The sequence below is a fragment of the Amblyomma mixtum genome, chromosome 5 (genome assembly GCF_055824585.1).
Source record: "Amblyomma mixtum isolate Tamu chromosome 5, ASM5582458v1, whole genome shotgun sequence".
Lineage (NCBI taxonomy): Eukaryota > Metazoa > Arthropoda > Arachnida > Ixodida > Ixodidae > Amblyomma > Amblyomma mixtum.
Window position 1 is genome coordinate 130,475,212 of NC_143016.1, and position 6,949 is coordinate 130,482,160.

Consider the following 6,949-nt stretch of genomic DNA (forward strand, 5'->3'; position numbering starts at 1 on the left):
GTTGCGAGGAAGGGGCCGGACCCGGAGGGCGCGCCTCCAGGGTGCTGGCACTCTTTCCCTTTTCTCAATATGGTAGTCGTGTTTAATGTGTAGCCGGTGTAAGAGGCGGCGACCGGACGTGGCCTGTGGAAGACGCGTGCATTCATTGACTAATTGGGCTTCTCGAAGCTCCCGGAAGGTGTTCACCACGCCCAAGGCCAGAAGTCTCTAGTTGGACGTGGCGACCGGGAGGTCGAGACCCCGCTTGATGACTTTCCGGTGGATGACCTCCAGTTGGACATCATCGTGTTTGCGCAGGTGCAAGTAGGGGGTTGAGTAGAGGATTCTACTCGTTACGAAAGCATGGGCAAGCCGCAGTGTATCCTTGCTTCGTAATCCGCGCCGCTTGTTTTAGACCCGGCGGACCATGCGGCTCACCTGGTCTCCCACCGTGCGAAGTTTGGCCAGGGTGGTGTCGACCCTGCGTTGGTGGTGTATGAAGAGGCCAAGGACGCGCATCTACTTGGCCTCCCGGATCGGTCTCGAGGGGAGACTGATGCGAAGCGATGTTGTGTCCCGGTAGGAGGGACGTACATGCACAAATTCCGATTTAGCTGGGGCGCACTGGAGTCCGCAGTAGGCCGCGAAGTCGTCGACTAGGTTCGGCACTGCTTGCAGGCAGGATTTCATGTGGCCCAGGTTACCTTGCGTGGCCTATATTGTAATGTCATCCGCATAAAGAGCGTGATGTATCCCGGGCAGAGAAGACAATTTGGAGGGAAGATGAAGCATTGCCGAATTGAAGAGCAAGGGAGAGAGGACCGCGCCTTGAGGTGTTCCCTTCGAGCCAATGATGTACGGCCCGTGTTCCGGATCTTGTATGCGTATAGAGGCTTTGCGGTCTGTAAGAAATTTTCTTATGTAATGGAATGTTTTGTGCTAACATTTGGTGTGACTGAGGTGGGATTATTTCGTGTTTGACGTTGTCGAATGCGCCTTTAAGATCCAAGACCAGGGAACCTTTTCGCTGTGGGGATATTTGACAGGATCTAAGGTGTCGTAGTGGAGCTGCAGAAGTGCATCCTGTGCTGACTTGTAAGGGCGAAAACCGAACATGGTGTCCGCGAAAATGTGCTGTGTTTCGAGAAAATCGGAGAGTCTGTCGCGCACCATCGTCTCCATGAGCTTGCCGACACAATACGTGATGGAGATGGGGCGACGGAGAGAAGAAAGGAAGAAGGAGGTGCCGTAGTGGAGGCCTCCGGAATAATTTGGACCATCTGAGGATCTTTAACGTGCAGACGTGGCATCCTGTAAATTTAAGCACCGGTGGTATGGAGCGCGCGCATCGGCTCCAGGTCGGCCGTGGTTTCAATGGGCCGCGTTGTGAGAACGAAAATGCAATACGCCTCTCTGGCTTGTGCCTGCCGTGGCTTGAATGCTTTCTCACAGCAATTTTGTAACGCTTATGACTGGTCTGGTTACGAGAAAAGTCGGCGGCGTGTGTGTGTACTCGCAGACGCTACAGAAAATCCCAGCGATGGCACGTTTGACGCATACAGCAAGCCGAGCACCTCCATTTCAAAGAATCGCTCCCACTGGGTGACGTCACTCTATGGTGCCAGTTTTCCCTAGCAGCCGTCCGTCGCACTGCGTTACGAGTCGTGTCATATAGGCTACATGTGCTACGCACCTGTAATTTTCTATTAAAATTAAGACGCAACCATTCACGTACACGTTGCGAGTGGTGCCGATGCACTGATACTTCCGCCTTCTAAAGGTTCAAACGTTTCGTCTTTCTTTTGATTCAGTAGTGGGAGGGGTTGGCGCGCACGCCGAACCCCACTACCAAAAATTACATGCTCCAGCTTTCCCGTTTTGGGAGAGTGGTGAGCTTCAGCCGCCCGCAGTGCAATGGACGGCCTCGACCCGAGGAGGCGGCCTTGCTGAGCACCGCGCTCCCAGCACCAGGTAAGTATGACCGCACACTCCTCTCCCGCAGACCCCATCTGCGGCGTCGGCACATGCAGCGACGCTTGCTGGAAAAGACCGAGACACGTTTTCTGAAATGGCGCACAAAGCGCGGCAGTGAAAACATATGCGGTACATGAAACTTATCTCGCTCAACGCGGCTGTTTATTGAAACGATGGCGTACGCAAAGGCAGTGGCGTCACATCGTATCACGAGAGCTGCTTCTCTAACCTATACACAGGTTCTGTTGAGCCGATGGATGCACGTTCACAGCTCGTGAATCATATGACCACGCTCACGTGGTCCACAGGACACTGTGCTTGAAAAACAAAAACAAAACAGACCTGAAATCAGGCTATTACGCGTGGCAAAGCACTATTTCTTGCGTTGCATGTTTAATTTTAGTGCAGCGTATCTCTTATTCCTGTGCTTTATTGAGGGAACGGGGCATACGGTAGAATATATGCAGGGCCCTTCGTCTTAGGGCCACATCCTTCCATTGTGTGCAGATTTTTTAAATACCGGGTTAAGCACGATCTCTACCCGAAAGTGTGCCATCGACACGTCTCCGTTTTCAAGTGCTCAAAGATGCGGGCACCGCAAGAAGATTTGCGGATATTTTCTGCTTATTCTAGCGCAGTGTTTTGTTGAACTACTGAGCTGAAACCTCTTTAAGCCCTTGTTATTCAGGACATGGCTTAATTTGAGAATAATTTCGAAAAGTATGAATGAGAAGTCCAAAACACGAATACCGATCAGGCATCTTAGTGGCATAATTGCATCTAGCGTTGTTTACGTAAACGCCATCCTGCTACAAGCCTCAAGGACAAGACAAGAGAAGTTCACAGACACAGCGCCTTGTCTGAGAACTTGTCTTGTCGTTTGTCCCTTGCGCTGCGAAAAATAAATGTGTCCATGGCGTGGAGTACGGTGGTTGAGTCACTGGATTTGCTTTCCTGATGGCTCTGAACGAGTGCTGGATATACATGCTTCCTTCAGTGCCTCACTTCAAGCAATTAATTCGTGTACGGGCGCAAGTAATGCAAAATAATTGGCCGAAGGCTTAGCTTGGTTAAGCCTGGCTGATTGCGAAAGCAATAACACCTGGCTGCGCTTGGTTCTGCGGTGGTTCGGTATTAAGAGCGTCCATGAAACTACCCTCGTTTAAACTTGACTCTGAACTTGTAGATGCACCCGCAGCAAGCCGGCGTGCTCGCCATTCTGCAGCATACGCACGTTTCTTCGCCAACCGTTGTTCCCTTTCTTCGTCTGTTTCTTCGGCACGGCGCCGTCGCTTGGCCCCGGCACACCGTTCCAGCCTCGCCTTGTACGCATTCTCCGACATAGCTCAGCAAGGATGAGCCTCCATCGACGAGACGAGTTGGGCCCCCAGCTGTCCTCTTGTCGTGACGTCACGCGGTCACGTGGTAGCGGGCCGCAGCTCCGCCGGAGCGAAGGATGAACCTCCATCGATGGCAGAAAAGTGCAAGCAGTATTGCTTTTGCAATAAAAGGGCACGCGACAGCGTGTCACCCAGCTGTTCTAAAGATTGGGAGCACGCCCTGTGAACACTGAATGCCATCTGATTTCGAAAAAGGGACGCCAGCAAATGCAGTAATTTTTATAAAGCGCTTAGTAGAGTTGTTGAAATCAGGGACAGTGCTCTTCAAACTGTTACTGTCCTTAAGCTTGGTGGCACTCTTCTTCATAACAAAGGCTGAGCGTTCCTGCAAATTTCGGAACATCCAAGAGCACGTCGATGGCCCAGATTAGTACCAGCTCTTGTGTGGTTTGTCATAATGTTTTACAGTCGTATTTGGAGAAATGAAAACATACTTTAAGTTAAATGAGCAACATACTCGTCATTGCAGCGGCCTCTCTCCCGTGGTATGTCAAGGTCGTGCCATATGTGCAGTTCGTGAGTTCAACAGAAGGACCCAGTATAGAAAAGGCACACAACAATGGGCTCAAAGCTTCTAGGTGTGCTCTTCGATACTGTTGATCAGCGTAAAATAGGCTTTGAGGAATCGCTTTCGCAAGCTACCGAAATTATCCGTAAGACCAGCAAACAGAGCCACGTACGTATTTTATTTTTTATAGTGGGGACCGCAAGTGAAAAGCAGGACATGCATTGCATTTTCCTGTCCTGCTTATTAGGGATAGTGGGTGCATATTTGCTTTCGTGTTTTTTTATGTTTTAGGCAAGAGCTAAGCGCAGCAGTCGCAGAGAAATAGGAGAGCGAAGTGATGCTGTCAGATTGACATACCTGGCACATACGAGGCACCGAAAAACTTAGATTTTTTTTCCACCACCACATTCTTTAAATAGAACAGCAGAAAACGGTGCTCCGTTAGTTTTATGAGGTAGAACTTATTATCCTATTAGTCGTTAGAAGCGAAAGTGTAAAATTAACCAGTCGAAATGCGAAAGAGAAGAAGGGACCTGATCTCAGAAGAACCAGCGCGAAAAGACAACAGAAAAGATTGCAGGAGGACGACACGGACAGAAGGTTCATGTCTGTTGTCCTTTTGCGCTGGTTCTTCTGCAGTCATGGTTTATCAACTAGCCCAAAAACAGGTGTTGCTTAAGGAGACCTAGGGGCACTCACTCACTCACTCACTCACTCACTCACTAACTCACTCACTCACTCACTCACTCACTCACTCACTCACTCACTCACTCACTCACTCACTCACTCACTCACTCACTCACTCACTCACTCACTCACTCACTCACTCACTCACTCACTCACTCACTCACTCACTCACTCACTCACTCACTCACTCACTCACTCACTCACTCACTCACTCACTCACTCACTCACTCACTCACTCACTCACTCACTCACTCACTCACTCACTCACTCACTCACTCACTCACTCACTCACTCACTCACTCACTCACTCACTCACTCACTCACTCACTCACTCACTCACTCACTCACTCACTCACTCACTCACTCACTCACTCACTCACTCACTCACTCACTCACTCACTCACTCACTCACTCACTCGCTCGCTCGCTCGCTCTATTTGTGACCTCAGATCTATTTGTGACGTCGCTACATCAACTTGGCTGCTGAAACCTTAAGTGAAACTACTTAAGAAATTCAAATATAAAGAATTCATTTGGCATAGAAGAATTCCACATGGTGATCACTTTTTACTAAATTCACAAGCATCATTCGAAAGAAAAACACACTACGAAATGTTTTGTTTCTTCACATGTCGAAGTTTTGTTTTTTATTTGCAAAATACTCCAGGCCCTTTCGATAGGTTCAAGCAAGAGAAATAAATGATTTGTGTTTCATCTGTAGGTAATTAATAGTACTGCCGGAAAATGAAATACCCTCCTCACTGGTAGCTTTGCCTGCTGAAAAAGCAGCGCGTAGAAGGACTGACCTTTGGGCAGCATTACAGGCGAGGTTGTTTCGCACAATGTTTTAACATTGTTTCTTTCCTTTCGCCCCTCTAGAGTTGTTCGAAGGCGCCTGTGACGTCAACGACTTCTAGTTGTCAGCCAGTGCCTATTGATAGCTCTTTTATGCAATGCTCTTACGACCAATTAAAAACAGTCAAATTAAGGCGACAGAAGAATGGCAGCTGCAAAACATGTTCACTGTTGGTCATATGTTGTCAAAGGCAATTTCGGTGTTGGGCCGGATCAGTCTTAACCCCAACTGGATATGCCTCAGCTGATAACGAAAAAAACTCACGTGAGAGTTGACTAACCATGTTTGGAAACAACGTTTAGATACGGCTGGTATTCCTGTAGCTGAACGCAGGAAATTCGCTAAAAGACTTGAAAATTCGCTGTTCACCAACAAATCGTGCTAAAAATTTCTAACGCAAAGAAAACTAGAACAGATGCAAATTAAATTCCTGAGACTGCGTTGCAACGCCTTCGTTGAAACAATGAAGGCCAAAGATTTCATGGCTGAAAGCTCCCGGAAGTGGATGTTATTCTTCAATTAGGGGACGGGAGCAGTTTGTTCACTTTAGCTGCTTACAGTTTTTCAAATGCCGGCCTTTTTGTTAGAAACGATCACGCGGGCAGGAACGCCTTCGTTTATCTGCCAGGCCGTGTGAAGAGGTGTTTTCTCTTCGCAAAAGTTTCGTGAGCGTGATCATCTTTCTTTCGCACTGTTACCAAAACGTGAAAAGAAACAAAGACGCTTAATATTATTATTATTACTATATTTCATTACCCGAGTAGTCAGTGTTGCCTTCTCGTAGGTGAATTTTTTCTTCATTCGCAAGTCTCTCTTCACAATGCGTAGGTTGGAATTAAAAAGGAATGAGGCTGTTGATCAGAGCCAGGTGCTTTGATGTGAAAGTTAGATAACAAAAAATGGCGTAGTTAAATGGGGATAAAAAAAATATGGACAAGACAGGACGAGCGCCAAATTGCCAGCTCTAAATAAAGAGTTGCAGGCAACGGCCGTCCTTTTTGTCCCCGTGAAATTGCACTGTTTTTTTTTTCTGTTAAATTCTGTGAAAAAACAAGAATTTCACATGTTTGCTGAAGTAAAATTATCGAATAAAAATGTTGCTACATTTAAGATTTCTCAATATTGCTTTTGATCAGCACAGCTCTTCGCGCTTTTGCAATATTGGATGAGAACCAGCACCTGCGCGGAGAGCACCCGGACGGCTCCTCACTACCGATGACATGCTTGGTCACGTGACGGTTACGTCACTGTCCCGTGATGCCCCGAAACAGAACATGTGACGATGACTTCATGGTCACGTGATGCCACATGACCACGATATGGTCACATGATGTGTCGCGCCAACGGCGCCACTCACGCCAGAAGTGACCCACTGTAAGCAGTTTCTCTGTAAAATGCGAATAAGGGACGAGACAAGGGCAAAAATTCACACACTCAAGAATTGCACCGATTTTATCTAAATGCAAAATTGCCTACTGCGGCAATAGCACTTTGCAGCTCATCGCTTCGGCTACATCATTCAGTCCCGCTCCGCTGCTACTTTGC

At 48.0% G+C, this 6,949-nt stretch overlaps 1 non-coding gene across 1 annotated transcript; it reads right to left on the minus strand.

Moving 5' to 3' along the window:
• Positions 1–1,796: 1,796 nt before the first annotated feature.
• Positions 1,797–1,958, minus strand: LOC149343719 (U1 spliceosomal RNA). The gene has a single exon (XR_016283341.1). It is a non-coding gene; the product is annotated as a U1 spliceosomal RNA (small nuclear RNA).
• Between the last annotated feature and the right edge of the window lie 4,991 nt (positions 1,959–6,949).